This window comes from Saccostrea echinata, unplaced genomic scaffold, assembly GCF_033153115.1.
Source record: "Saccostrea echinata isolate AGI-Se365-2 ecotype Australia unplaced genomic scaffold, CSIRO_AGI_Sech_v1 ptg000016l, whole genome shotgun sequence".
NCBI classification, from domain to species: Eukaryota; Metazoa; Mollusca; class Bivalvia; order Ostreida; family Ostreidae; genus Saccostrea; species Saccostrea echinata.
The window spans coordinates 5,647,386-5,663,969 of NW_026889765.1; the positions used below are offsets into that span (position 1 = coordinate 5,647,386).

Consider the following 16,584-nt stretch of genomic DNA (forward strand, 5'->3'; position numbering starts at 1 on the left):
TCACTTATTTAATAATTTCTGTCCTTTTTGTATGAGTCTAAGAAAAGATAGGACTCACAAGCAAGACAGTTAAAATTAATCATAAATAACTGCATCCCATCCACTCGGGGTACCACAATTCTTTGAATTAATTTGCTTGTTTCCAAAAGGTTTTTCCTATGTTAATATAAGTATTATCACGGGAATCGGCGTACAGACGATCAAAATTTTCAAAATATAAAAAAGTAATCCGTGTATAATGTTTTTATTATATGTATAATATACTTTAAAAAATTGTTTGGTAAAATTGATAGGAACACCGACTCCTGTGATGGCGTATCATCCCCATGTAATATTCTAGGTTCATACTGTGGTCCAATTATGAAGATATACTGGGCGTTTACACAACAGATGTACTGGGCATTTACACAATAAAACAATTTTAGCAAACATTTTTTCTGCAAGGTTGGGTGCGTCGATTTACCAAAATGGAACCCAAATGGACCCAAATGGAACCAAATGGAACCCAAATGGAAACACAAATGGACCCAAATGGAAATCAAATGGACCCAAATGGAATATTAAATATATATTATCGTATTCTCAAGTTGTTACTTATTTAAAATGATGAAAATAATAAACTTGCAAATGGAAAATATTAATTATTCATTTCTAATATTGTATTTTAAAATACGAATTAATATTTTTATTCTATTTGAAATAACTTTTGCATATCTATATCATTTAATACAAAATGAAAGTATTTCATATTAAAGTTTATAGATTTTATAGCCGTAGGAACCGAGGGGGGGGGGGCACGAGAAAGGCGCACTACCCCCCCCCCCCCCCCCCCCCAATAATTTTATCGATGTATAGAAAACTATAGAAAATTAATTCGTATTTTAAAATACAATATTAGAAATGAATAATTAATATTCTCCATTTGTAAGTTCATTATTTTCATCATTTTAAACAAGTAACAACTTGATAATACGATGATGTATATCTAATATTCCATTTGGTTTCCATTTGTGTTTCCATTTGGGTCCATTTGGGTTCCATTTGGGTTCCATTTGGGTCCATTTGGGTAAATCGACGTGCCGGCAAGGTTTTGTTGTTCCCGTGTGAAACTCAGTGGGCACATTTATGAAGGTATCTTAAGAACACTGTTAATACAAGACTTAAGATATATATTTAAAGATTACTCCAAGACATATCTTATTTTGTAAACTGAAGCCACGTATTGGAAGTTACCACATCTTATGTTGACTTAATTCCTAAGGGATATATATATATATATATATATATATATATATATATATATATATATATATATATATATATATATATATATATATATATATATATATATATATATATTTGAATACATTTACGTACTACGAAACGGAACCCCAATTTCTCTGATACCGCTTCAAACACTCCTAAAAGAAGTCCTAAGATGCAATAGTGTACGCGTACTGTCTTCCATACTGTCTTTTGTGACAACGAGCAATTCAAAAAGGGGGATTAAAGACCGCCTTTGATGTCTTAAAATAAGACATTTTTAAAGACAATTTTGTATCGCAAGTTAGGACTGCTTCAAGAAACTATCTTAGAAGAACTAAGACGTGCCTTAAGAGTAGAGCTTCAGGAACATGCACATTGGATCCATCACAGCTCCACAGATAGTATGAAAATTGCTGGCACACTATGATAAAATCAAGCCCTACTTATTACTTGGATGCTTAATTACAGCTCAATTCTGATCCTAAGAGGTTGTGTTTAGCAAAGATTAATCTTCAAAGAAATCTAGGTTTTGCATTTTAATAATATCATCAAATTTGAATATCTATATACAATATCTATGTACAATTATCTCTCTTGGAAAGAAATGTTTTAAGGTTTGAATTCCTATTCATCAAGCATGCTAAAAGTATAATTTTTTGGCATGACTCTAGACACATGGGCAACCCAAGATGCATTTAAATACATACATGTATGTAGCTCACCTGAATCAAAGTGCACCTGATCCTTTTACATTTCACAAATAATACAAGACCATCTTCGCAATACTTTTATTGAATTTTCGTGAAAATGTTGAAATTGTATTCGGGGAGAATACAATTTTAATTTTCATGTAAAGTGTTCTTTTCTGCTATAAATTTCATGGACTAGAAGATAATATTCTACATAAAAATTCATCCTCTTAGTATGAGAAAAAAATATATTGATACACCTTCTTTCCAAAAACATCCTTGAACTTAAGTTGAACCACAATAGCTATATCACAGTCAAAGAATTTTAATATAAACAGAAAAGATACTGAAAAGATGAAAAACTGCACGTCAAGGCCTTCAGAGACAAGAAATGATGTAAGTATCTATAAAGTAACCAGTCGATGTCTCCGGTGTGAATTAGGGATTTAGGACGGAAGTAGCAAATTAAAAACACATAACTATTATAATTCGCGCCTTGGGAAGATGGGCACTGCTGAATTTTCTATTAAATGTCTTATCATAAATTTCTTCATCCCTCGAGGTATGAATTAAAATATTGCATTTCATATATTGTCGGTGCTAGAATTCTCGATCTCCGAAAGGACAATTATCATTTATTTTTCCAGAAAGTTATTAATTGGAGAAAGTGCATATGAACTTTTCTTTCCTTGATAACGTGTCCTTAGTTACACCCCATAACCACATGTACAGTCCTTTTTATTTCTTTATGAAATGGAGCAAAATAAATTAAAAAAAAAAGTTATGTCGAGTTCTTTGTTCTCGCCGAGCAATATCAAACTGTGGTTTAAATTGTAGCTGAGACATTTTCGGCAGCCAATATTCGAGATATTTTCGGGTGCCAATATTTAAACAAACCTAAGTTCTACAGTTCAAGTCTTTATAACATTTGAAGAAATAAATCTCATTTTTTGTTTATTGATCGAGGTAGCAAATGAAAAATTCGACGGAAACTTCATCAATTCGCGAAGCACACAAAGGTTTCCGTCTAACTTTTCCTTTGATACCTCAATCAATGAAAAAAAAATTCTTTTCATCCTTCAAAGATAAATGTATATAAATGTACAATCTAGCTCATACATGGAGTAAAATAAATTTTAAAATGCGCGTAAATTATTGTGTGATCTTTTTGCACTTAAAAATTTTCATATTTTGGATATTAATAAATTAATTTCTTATATCAAGCTTTATATAAACGTTAACTGAGCGCTAATATTTTGAAAGTATTGTGCAATTTCAAATTTAAAAAAAACCCTTGAAAATGGGGCTAGTGATGTCAATTTTAAGATATTTGATAAAATATGCAAATTTCAGAGTAAAAAAAATGTTTTTTTTAAAATTATTTTTGCCTAAAAATGTGTAAAATTTGTTCTTAAAATATCATTTGAAACCTAAATTGTATCATCCTAACATATAACAAAAAAAACAAACAAAAAAAAACAAAAAAACAAAACAAAACAAAAAACAAAAAACAAAAAAAAAAAAAAAAAAAAAAAGAACAAGAGATGTTTGTGAAACACTTACCCCCCCCCCCCCCAATAACTGGAATTTGTCTAAGTCCAAGGGGCATAACTCTGTCAAAAATTGCTCGATTGTATCCAAAACAGAACTTGACCTAGATATTCTTATGGTAAATCTGTATACCAAATTTCATTTCATTACGTGCAACCTCTGCGAAGAAAATGAACGGAAACTGGAAATAATTGGAATTTGTCTAAGTCCAAGGGGCATAACTCTGTCAAAAATTGCTCGATCGTACCCAAAACAGAACTTGACCTAGATATTCTTATAATAAATCTGTATACCAAATTTCATTTCATTACGTGCAACCTCTGCGAAGAAAATGAACGGAAACTGGAAATAATTGGAATTTTTCTAAGTTCAAAGGGCATAACTCTGTCAAAAATTGCTTGATCGTACCCAAAACATAATTTGACCTAGATATTCGTATGATAAATCTGTATACCAAATTTCATTTCAGTATGTGCAACCACTGCAAAGAAAATGAACGGAAACTGTTGATGGACCGACAGACAGACCGACCGAGCAACAGACAGCAGCAAAGCAATTAGCTGCAATAATGTAGCCCTCTCCGATTTTTTTTAATCTGATATTTTCAGGAGAGGGCTACAATTTCACTGCATCTCCGTAATGGTGCAAATATATTTTTTAAATAAGGGCGACTGCAAGCAAAATAAATTGTTTTTGTATTCAACTTACTTCCAATGAGACGGAATTTTTATTCACTATCAACATCATAGCCCTTTATACGCGAAAACCAAGTAAAATAAATCTGCGTGTTTACCAATCGTTCTCCTCAGCAGCCATGACAGTTCTCGCGTGATGTACTGAGACTTGCGCTTGAAATTTAGAATCACTTGATAAAGTAAATGTCGGTGATGATAAATGTTTGTGTTGTGTGATATCAATAAACATTGATAAATTAAAGCATTCCATGGGATATTTTTTCATAAACAGTGATATTTATGCTTAAAATAAGGGAAATCCTAAACAATCCGCTCCCCTAGATCCCGAATTCTCTTTGGTTGTCCCAAAATAAAATCGATCAAGGTCAGTAAACATGGCGGATAAATTCAAGTTGTGATGTTGACATACACGAAAAATAACCGATATACGGATTAATCTGTATATTTTTGGATCAATTCCTGTCTTGCATAACTACATTTTATGAGTTCAGGTAAGATATGTTAATAAAATGCCCACTTACTGATAATTTGAGCCGAAATATGCGCGGTAGTGAATCACTCCCGCACTTGTACCATTACGGAGATCCTAAGGAGTTGTAGCCCTCTCCCCCCCCCCCAAAAAAAAAAAAAAAAAAAAAAAAAAAAAAAAAAAAAAAAAAAAAAAATCGGAGAGGGCTACAGTATTGTAGCTACAAAGCAATATGCCCTCCCTTCTTCGAAGGGGAGCATAAAAAATTCTTTGAATAAAAATATGTAAGGCAAAAGTTTCAACATACTGAATAAATTAAAAGTGTAGATTTTGAGAATTTTCTTTTATTATAAATACCCTTCTAACACGAGATATAATCCTTCATAAATCGTATTCCTTTTCAATTTTTTGAGAGGTTTTTAAATTGAAACTTGTATATTTGCATTATGTAGTTAAAGTTAGTTATAAAAATTCAATTGAAATTGATAATTTCGATATTTATTAGAGGTTCTGATCAAACTTTTTCAAAAGCTGTTAATAAGATATTCAATCATATATATAATTATATATTGAATACTGATATGCCAGCACTCTTACACTTTTCATTATAGACACATTCTGTAAAACAAGAATATTTATCCTGGTCAAAGGTGTCCCAACAGGGCTAAAACATTCAAAGTAGTCACGTACATGTACCCAATCCCAAAAGCCAAGGCTGACAATAAGGAATTGATCCTTTCTGTCAGACTTAAGCATGACTATGAAAATGTTAAAAACATGCAATTGTGACTTTCTAGTCGTCTTACAAAACAGCAACTTATACTAATATACCCAATTTTAAATAAAAGGAACAAATTCTGATGTGGAACAACAATTTACTAGTTATTTGAGCTTAACTTTCTATAAAATGCTTATTAAATATATACATATATATATATAATATTAAATAACAATATTTATCTGTTTGACGGAGTACAACATGGACACCTCTAAAGTGGTCATTATCTTTATAGCAATAATTTTTATTAAGAAATTAATCGTCTTTTATATCCAAATTCATTAATGGGTACCCAGTGGAGATTCTCTTCTCCCAAAGTGATTTTCCCTTTGTAAGAGTCACGCACTTGCAATTTACGACCCAGGACCAGTTCTTCAGTGTTCTAAATTGCGTCATCTTCAATTCATCATTTGGCGTTTCCACTAAAACCGTGACGCAAATTTCTTCCGAATTATTCAGTATTCCCCATCCATAGGCACTCAAATAATGCAAAGGGTTACAGAGGCTTTTATCGTAAACATCACGTGCAAAACCGGAGGTCAGATGTAAACCCGTGTTTTTGAAAAAATCCAATATGGCGCCTGAAATTTTTTCTTTCTCTTTCATTTCCCACTTTCCTTTTGTCCATGCGTTATACAAATCTGCAACTGTATTTGCTGTGACACCAGTTTTGGCTAAAGTGGACAATCCAAAGTCTTTTTCAAAATACCCAGTGAGTGGATAGTCCTTGGTGGGAGTGAGAAGAATCCAGACATTCCCACCAGAGTCGTTGGAGACGAAAAGCTCCCCAGTACTTGGGCCATTTCCCATTATGAAATCTAGAAATTATACACATTGATTAATTACTTGCTTGATTTTATGTTAAAGATCACCTTATATAATATGTGTACACGATTTACTTAAAACTTAGAAAGAATAGGATAAATTTAATTCTAGGTAATATTATGTAATTTATTAAGTAAATAAATTTAATTCCATACATGTATCACTGTTTTAATTCAATACATGTATAATTGTTTTAATACAATAGAATGAGTGATGTGGTTCTCTAAGATATTTCATTAAGACTTTATAATCAACTGGTCAAGCGATGTCTTCATTTAGGCAAATGTATATAAAAAAAGTTCATGAATCATGTACATTCAGAAAAAAACTTACAATTTTGGTGTAAAAACTAACTGGTGAACTGTGTCAGTATGTATAATGTAAAATGTCGACAAAACCTAAAAAAAAACACTGGGGGAAAAATGAAGAAAAAAAAATAGGAAAAGAAAAAAGTTATTAATTAAAAGCAGATCTGTTACATTATATCTGTTATAATAAACACTTAAATAAATTTGTCAATTCATGTCACTGACCTAGTTTTGTCCGTCTGCAATGGGGGGTTAAATGCAAGGACACAGAGTGATTTGTTATGTTGTGTCTTAGACAGCCTAAGACGGACACTCAACTGCCTCTCTGTCCCTCCATTAACATTAATTTGCAAATAAAAATTCCCTGTGGTTTTAGATACTGTATTAAAGGACCTTGAATTTGCAGTGGGAATGTCCTCAACATCCATCAGTCTAAACCTTGGCATCGGGCTGAAAATTTTTTCTTCAAAGATGCAGTTTTTAAACTCCCTGAGTGCATTTCTGGCGTGGAGTGAGGGTCTACAGAATTCAGCACTTGCACTCATTTCGTTTTATGTTTAGAAATAAAGAAAATGGGCGAAAAAGGTGAGCAAAATGCCTTTTGTGCGACAATTAAGAAAGCGAAAAATTAAATCTCAATTATGACAAAATTGTCTTTGTTACATGTATAATTTAACATCAACTTTATGTAAAATCTACACAATTTACAACAATCTAACAAATAATGAAATTATTCATCTATGAAATAGCACAATATACACCAGAGAGGGTAAAAATGATCTTCATACTGAAACACAACTTTTTCCATGTGAGTGGGTAATCGCACCATTTTTATTTTTAAAGACTAAACAAAAACATGAAGCAAAGACCCACTGTATCTTAAAAATACAATTTTATGACACAACATTCGTATCTTTTCGAGAAATATTTGAAGTCCACTTAGCATGGTTAGAGAAGGTTCATATATCACAAACATGATTTAAATGCTATTGCTTGTTATGAGCAGTATAGCGTAGAAGTTAGCAAATAAGTCTGAAGGGAAAATTTATTCTCACGATTTTCATTGCTTGGGTTCGAACCCGAGGAATACCAAATTTTTTTTTAAAATCAAAGACTGATTTTTGCCAAAAGAATTTTCCGGAAAAAAAGGTTTGTGTGTCATACTTTCATACCTTTCAATGATTAGAATTCTACTCTAAATACATGCACTAAATTCACAAACTGAATATGACTTTTACAAATAAGCTCAATGCATTTTGTGAGTCTTGTTCTCACACTTTTAAAAGTTCCTTATTTTTAGCAGGTAAGGTTGTCAACACAAACCACATCACATTTGTCCTTTCTTTTAAAAATTCTAAATTAAACAAATTATGTAAACTATCCACTTACTAAATGCTCCACTAAAACATGCTTAATATAATTATCAAGCAAGAACAAAAACCAAAGGCCGACTGGTAATATATAATTCACATATGCCATCAATTACAAGAGGCCCATCGGCCATAACGCTTACTTGAGTCATGATATGGTCCTCCTGATTTATTCACTATATACGAGGGCTGTTCGAAAATTATTGAGACAATTACTTCTACTCCACAAAGGACAGAGATAAATTCATGAACATTTGTCAACATTTTATAAAGAACAAATAAAAGAATTGTGCAAAATTTCTAATTTATAGGATAATTAAATAAGTTCCAGTGAAATTATAAACAAGCATATATCTATTGACCTGGAACAGCATCGTTACGTCATTTTAACGTCAAGTCAGCCGATATTTTCTCATAGTGAAATGATCGGGAAGCGTTCAATCTACTTCCTCTGTCATTACATATAACATTCCAAAATTCAAACTGTCTCTTATAACTCTTAAACGATTCTTTAAGATTCTTTAAAAAAAAATAAAATAAAACGTGTGCTGTTGCTATCCCGGTGTAAAATATACACGAAGTGTCATATACAGGTTGACTTAGTATCATGCAGTATCGAGTTGTGCAACGCGGGTCAACGTTGTTTAGTCCGTAATAATTGATGGTCGTCCGGAGCTTTTGTTTTTACTCTGGTTAAATTATTTGTAAGGAAATACCAATGAAAAAACTAGTATTAATTGTAACGGGGACCGTTACAGATGTTCCCCAAACGCTCCCCAACTTCCTTTTGGTGTCTTATTCCCTGTAAGCTTCATTAAATAAGGCAATCAAGTTTATTGGGTTGTTTTACGCATTACACACGCGCGCACGGGCATGCATGTACAAAATGACAATGTCAGCTTGTCTACACTTTTAATACATCTTTATATTCAAATTTCATTAAAAGATAAAAAAAAATTCGGCTATATTAAGTATATCTGTCATTTTACGCATTGCATGAGCGCGCACGTGCATGCATGTCCATGATGACCGTGTCATCTTGTCAACACTATAAATATATCTACATATTTCGGGTATCAAATCATTTCATCAAAAAGTATAAAAGTAACAACTATATCAAGTATATTGGTCATTTTAGCATTGCATGCGCGCGCACGTGCATGCATATGCATGTTGACAATGTCGTCTTGTCTACATTTATAATATGTCTATATATATTCTGAGTATCAAAGCATAACATCAAAAAATGTAAAAGTTCTGGCTATATCAAGTATATTGGTGATTTTATTCATTGCACGCGCACGCACGTGCATGCAAATGCATGCATGTGCGCGCTGATCATGTCATCTTGTCTACACTTCTAATATATATTTATATTCTGAGTTTCAAAGCAATTCATCTAGAAATATACAAGTTAAGTCTATATCATTCGTATAGGTTATTTCAATCATTGCGCATGCGCACACGTGCATGAATGTGCATTTTGACCATGTCATCTTGTCTACACTATTAATATATCCTGATATCCTGAGTATCAAAGCATTTCATCAAAAGAGTTGAAAGTTATGGCTACATCAAGTATATTTGTCATTTTATTCATTGCAAGCGCACGCACGTGCACGGACGTGCAAGCATGTATGCGCTGATCAAGTCTTCTTGTCTACACTTCTAATATATATTTATATTCTGAGTGTCAAAGCAATTCATCAAAAAATGTACAAGTTAAGTCTATATCAATTGTATTGGTTATTTTAATCAATGCGCATGCGCGCACGTGCATGCATGTGCATTCTGACCATGTCATCTTGTCTACACTATTAATATATCCTTATATTCTGAGTATCAAAGTATTTCATCAAAAGATATAAAAGTTATGGCTATATCAAGTATATTGGTCATTTTACTCATTGCACGCGCACGCACGTGCATGCACGTGCGCGCAAAATGACCTTCGTTCCGCAAATCTACATAACATTCCTATTAACCCTAAAAAGGTTTCAACTCAATCGGATGTATAGTTTCGGAGATCACTCACGGACAAAAAAGTACCCAGGAAGAAAAATAATAATAATAATAATAATAAGAAACAGAGTAAAAACAATATGTTCCCAAACTTCGTTTGGGGAACATAATAAACCCTTAGACATGTTTTATTGCATTGTTATTGTTTTAGCAGGTCGTTCAGTCTGGACAAGAGTTCTCAATACCGCTACACAAAATTTTAGATATGCTCGCTGCTCCGCCTTGATGTCAAAATCCGTTTTGTCGTCGTTATCAGATTGCTATACCGCGCTTAAATTTTTTAATGATCTTCTTATTTCTGATCGAAATTCTAGCAAACTTGCACGAAATGAAGTCCAAGTTAAATTGAAAAATTATATACATAATTTGAATTATTTTCTCTCTTACAATGGGTCCACTGGGAGTTTTAACGTTGGTTTTACATATTTTCAATATCTGATTTCGTGACTGCGCCGGGTACCTTTACCATTGACACATTTATATACCATTGAAAAGAAGAAATAAAATATTTTTAAAATATTTCTTGCTTTTATTAATTCTTAGTCTTTGTCAAACGTACATGCAAATTTTCACCGAAAAACGTACATTAGAAAGAAGAATATACACAATGTCTCAATAATTTCCGAAGAGCCCTCATATTTCATATATTTCATAAACTTCTATGTGATATGTACTCTAATACAATGTATCCTTGTAAAAATAGCAACATGATGAGTGAACCATTCAGAGCTAATCGAGGGGTAAAACAATGTGACAATTTAAGTCCTACACTGTTTAATTTATATGTTGACGATTTATTTAGAATACTTACATAGTTCAGATACTTTACCAGCATGTTTAGATTCAATGCCTATTGATCACATGTTTTCGCTGATGACTTAGTATTAATTTCTGAATCTCCATCTGGGCTTTAACATTGTCTGAATGCTTTGGAAAAATGTGTAGATTGGCAGTTACAAGTTAATATAGAAAAAAAAAAACAAATGCAATGATTTTCTGTAGAAAAGCATCAGTGAAAGATATATATGGTTTCTATTATACGCAAAATATTGTACCTATAACAGATCAATATAAATATTTAGGACTTCAGGATGTTTTAGGATATTTAGGATGTTTACATCAAGCGGAAAACTGAAGTTTACTTCTGAACAACTTTCAGAACGTGCTTAAAAGGGCATATTATACACTGAAATCAAGTATACCATCTTTCAGTTCAAGTTGTACTTAAACTATACCATTCAATGAGTGTACCAATTATAACATATGGATCTAAAATATGGATCACAGCCTATAAATTAGATATTACCTGTAAATTCTCAAAATGTTTTCCATTTGAAAAAAAAAAAAAACAAAACTCAAAATCATATTCTCAAAGATATACTAGATGTACAATTGAGCAAAATCTCATCTTCTAACTCGGGAAAACTTTATTTCTATAATAAAATCTTAAATTGTACTGATTATAAATTGAAGGATTACTTAAAGTTTCCCTTGAAAAAGCATGAAAGATCCCAGCTAACAAAATTAAGAATTAGTGCACATTCACTATTAATTGAAACAGGTAGATATTGTATACCAATAATCCCTAAGGAAAAACGTTTATGCTATGCTTATAAATTTTTTGTTGAAAATCAAAAAAAAAAAAAAAAAAAAAAAAAAAAAAAAAAAAAAAAAAAATTTGTACTTTACTGTCCTGTGAATGACAATCTTCGATTTCAATAATGTGATATATTTTTGATGATAAATTATACTGCGGTACTGATCTCATGAAAGAAATTGTTAACCCATGATCATAATACTACAAAACGTTTATATAACTATTAAGATAAATGCTTTATGCAGAGAAAACAAACCTAGAGACTATAAAGAATTGTGTAAAATTGTCTTGCATGCTATTGCCATTAATTGTTATAATATCTTTTTCTTTATATCTGTTGTCTGTCATTTGATTTTTTATTTTGAATGTATACCAACATGGTGATGTCAATAAATTGAATTGAAAAAAAAATTGAATTATTTCTTTGTAAAACTTTGATCACGTACCCCCCCCCCCCCCTCCCCGTCATGATTTGAAAAAAAAGAGAATCTACACTACATGAACCTGAGGATGTGACTCATCATGCCTTTGTTCTTGAAAAAAAAAATATTTTTAAAGATTGATTCTTATATTTCGTATATAAAATTCTGATCTTCCACTGTGGCCTCACCATACCTCCAGGGGTCATGATCTTATTCTACTCTACCTGAGGATGCTTTCTAATTAATATGATTTATCATCATGATGCCTTTGCTATTCTTGAGAAGATGATTTTTAAAGATAAAGATTTTTCCCCTTATATTTTTATAGGTAAAAATATGAGCACCTTTTATGGCCCAACCCTATCCCGGAGGATCAAGATTTGAACAAACTTGAATCTACACTACCTTAGGATGCTTCCATAATATCAATATGACTCTTCATACCTTTACTGTTCTTGAAAAGAAGATTATTAAAGACTGTTAACTCTCCTACATATTCCTGTGTAAAACTTCAAGCGCCTATTATGGCCCATCCTACTCGGGGGGTCATGATTTGAAAAAACTTGAATGTATACTACTTGAAGATTCTTCCATATCAATATTACTTATCAAGCTTTCATTTTCACCAAGTCTTAATTACCTTTCCTTGAAGGAAATTGTGGCCTTTCAATAGAACAAATTTGAATCCTCCTTAACCAAATTTGGTTCAAATTGTCCCAGCGGTTCTGAAGAGAAAATGAATATGCAAAGTGTTACAAGAATGTAAAACGTTTACAATGACAACGACAGACAACGGACAAAGTTCGATCAGAAAGATTCACTTGAGCCTTGGGCTCAGGTGAGCTAAAAACTGTCAAAACTTACATCGAAATATTAATAAAAAAAATAGCATGTGAACTGATAATGAAAACTTCATTAGAATAAATATCACATGTTAAACTCTTTTTCAGACAAGTATCTGAGGTACATGGTGAATTACCTATCTGTATAGTAGGGTTGGGATATCGAGATCAAAAATCCTTTGACCTTGTTTCAGAAACAGAAATTATGACTAACATGTAAAGTCAAGAGTCAAATCCCAACTACACGTACATACATCTTAAAATCAATCCATTTCGCCATAGCAATTTTTGTCTTTTTTTTTTTAACTTCTCTATGCCAAAAGGAATTTTTAACTCAAGTACATATTTAAAAGACCAAGTTCTAATGAATGAAAAAGAATTCATTTTTCATTTTGAAACGCCTACGTTCAAAATGAATTTATGTCAAATAATTGAGTATGGGAGATGAGATAAACAGCAATACCAATGATTTTCAATGCTCTTCAATTTAATTGCCTCAAAGAGTTCTTATTAACATGATTAAGAAAATTCTAGATCTCGAAACTTCCGAAGATTTCTTGTCTTCAAAAGAATCTTCTAGGCTATATTTAATGACAGGCACGTAGTATCGTTATTGAATGGGGACAGACAGATTACATAATTGATAACTTATATACCTGGTAAATCTTTGACAAGCAAAAAAAATCAAAGACGAAAATCCTATTTCATGGGAGAAATTCACTATACTTCGACAATAGGTGCCTGTGTGGGGGAAAGGGGAGGGCAATCAACGAACATTTTCACATCAAATTAAAAGTAAAATATTTAATTCTGGAAAAAAAATGTACGTGTACGTGTCTCTACGAACTGTAGCCACTGTATGTATAAAATTATACAAAAATAAGTTCGAACTTTCAAATTGGTAATTTTAAGATCAGAATATTCATGAACAATGCAAGGAAGTTCGGGCGGCCTCTATCAATACTTTCGTTTTAACGTGTCTCAATAAGCAATAAATTTGACGTAGTTAAAAGCTATCAAACCATCAAGGCAACCAACCATACAATTGAAAATTAAACAGGGAGTCGTTTTGAAATCAATTTTGCAAAAAGCAAACACTGAAATCTAAAGACCAGTAAATAATTCAATAATTCGGTTAATTACTAAACACTAATACTGCATGCATTACAAAAACTATTTTCTTGCCGTAAGGTTCATAAGCTATGAGTCCTGACACGGCAAAATCTCAATATCGAATAAAGAATATTAAACATCGGTTTTACGTGAAAGAACTGCCTAGAAATCTAAACAGAAGTTCGGGTACTTCAAAATATCCCACAGCTTGAAAATTTTTAAAATACATACAGATGTTGTAACAATAGAGCTTAAATCACGGAGATACCAAAAAATCACTTACAGTTATAGATACGCAATTCATTTATCCAAATTTCAACCCCAAAACTGCCATATGCTAAATCCTCATGTCTAATACAAACTAATCAATGTGTATTGATAGCAGCGATCGATTCAAGCAACAGAAAAAAAGTCGTTCAATGCATTTAAATTCCTGTAATGTCATTGATGTACAAACACGATATACCTTATTCTTTAAATTCTTTTGACACTAATAAACGCTGAGTTGGTTAACTCATAACTTTTTAGATATCTGTGTTTGGAGTATACGTCAAATGATAAGAATACCTTGATTGTAAAACTGATATTCAACAGAAGTACTCCTGCACCCCAATTGGTTAGCTTCCAAAAATATTAACATAATCGTGTCATTTAAGAATCTTCAGAATGATATGATTTTTTTTAAAATTACAAATAAAGTCAACATTCGTTGATTTTTTTTTAATTTCTGAAAAAAAAATCTTTCAGTAGGAGAAATGGATTTCCATGCATTTAGTGCGAGGTTATCTTTCCTCTCACAAGCAAAAGTCATATAATACTATGTAAAGATATTAGAACTGGATTATCTTTCTTGGCATTCTGTTTCATTAATTTGATTCTGACTTCTTAAAAAGACTTTTGTTCTCTCAAATACGAGATACTGTGGAAATTCGAATTACATAATTCTACAAAATTTAAACTGCACGTTTGTTAGAGTGAGAGCTGTTTTCGTGTGTACATTAATGGCCTGACTGTGTGTACATCGATTATTTTTTTTCAAAGTTTTCAGTAGAGCATTAGCTTGCGAGGAAACAGTTTTATTGAATTTTATTAGGGAGACCAAAAAAAAAAAGGGGGGGGTTCAGCTGCTTCAAAGATTTTATGAAAGGGGGAGGGGGTTCTAAATTTCTAAAATTATCATACTTTCTTTTGTAACTGAAAATTATTTGCTTTATTCTCGATTTCTCAAAAAAAAAAAAAAAAAAAAAAAAAAATAATTAAAAAAAAAATAATAAAAAACACTTTAAGCACATTTTACTTCATATGCAGCACAACAATTAAAAGACATATCTTTTTTCATTGTTTAATTATTTATTTTTGAACACAAATCCACTGGAAATCTTATATGTAAACCTGACAGGGAAAAAAATCCTAAATGTGCATTTCTTTGATCGATGCCGACTTGAAAAAAATCTTCTGCATGGTTTTCAATAAGGGGGGGCAGGAGGCGATTTTTCAACATTTCAATAATCAAAATTCAGTCAATTCACTTCTTCAAATTTCATAATTAGCAAAATAAAAAAAAAATTCTAAAACAGCCTCTTCAAATTGATAAATTCACCTCTTCACATAAAAATCATTGAAAGTCCTGATTCTGTGTAAATAAATTGGTACATGCACATATATATCTGTGTTGGCTTTTTCAAATATCTGAAAAAAATCTTTCACGCGCAGTAGGAAAAATGGATTTCCATGCATTTAACTAGTGCGAGGTTATCTTTCCTCTCACATGCAAAAGTCATATAATACTATGTAAAGATATTAGATCTGGATTATCTTTCTTTGCATTCTGTTTCATTAATTTGATTTTGACTTCTTAAAGAGACTTTTGTTCTCTCAATTACGAGATACTGTGGAAATTCGAATTACATAATTCTACAAAATTTAAACTGCTCATTTGTTAGAGTGAGAGTCGTTTTTGTGTGTACATTAATGGCCCTGACTCTGTGTACATCGATGATTTTTTTTTCAGTTTTCAATAGAGCATTAGCTTGCAAGGAAACAGTTTTACTGAACTTTATAAACATGATAAAGGAGACCAAAATAAAGTCAACTGCTTCAAAGATTTTATGAAAAGGGGAGGGGGTTCGAAAAATTGTCATAATTTTTTGTAACTGAAAATTAATTGCTTTATTTTCGATATCTCAAAAAAAAAAAAATTGCACTTTAAGCACTTTTTTCTTCATATGCAGCAAAACGATTAAAAGACATATCTTTTTTCATTGTTTAATTATTTACTTTTGAACACAAATCCACTGGAAATCTTATATGTAAACCTGACAGGGAAAAAATCCTAAATGTGCATTTCTTTAATCAATGCCGACTTGAAATAATTCTTCTGCATGGTTTTCAATAAGGGGAGGCAGGAGGCGATTTTTCACCATTTCAAAGATCAAAATTCAGTCAATTCGCCGCTTCAAATTTCATAATTAGCAAAATAGAAAAAATTCTAAAACAGCCTCTTCAAATTGATAAATTCACCTCTTCACATAAAAATCATTGAAAGCCTTGATTTCTGTGTAAATATATTGGTACATGTACATATATATCTCTCAGGTAAAATAAATCTTCGTTTTAAACGTAAACTAATACGAAATT

The 16,584-nt window shown here is 31.6% G+C and overlaps 1 protein-coding gene across 2 annotated transcripts in view; it reads right to left on the minus strand.

Moving 5' to 3' along the window:
• Window positions 1–16,584, minus strand: part of LOC133188372 (uncharacterized) — an 84,929-nt gene that overhangs the window by 49,312 nt on the left and 19,033 nt on the right. The window contains exon 4 of one of the 2 annotated variants that reach the window (XM_061323761.1): window positions 5,542–6,266. The exons of the other annotated variant lie outside the window; for it this stretch is intronic. The gene's annotated coding sequence lies outside the window, so the exon portion shown is untranslated. Of the gene's footprint in view, window positions 1–5,541; window positions 6,267–16,584 lie in introns of those variants that run through there. 2 annotated transcript variants of the gene reach the window in all.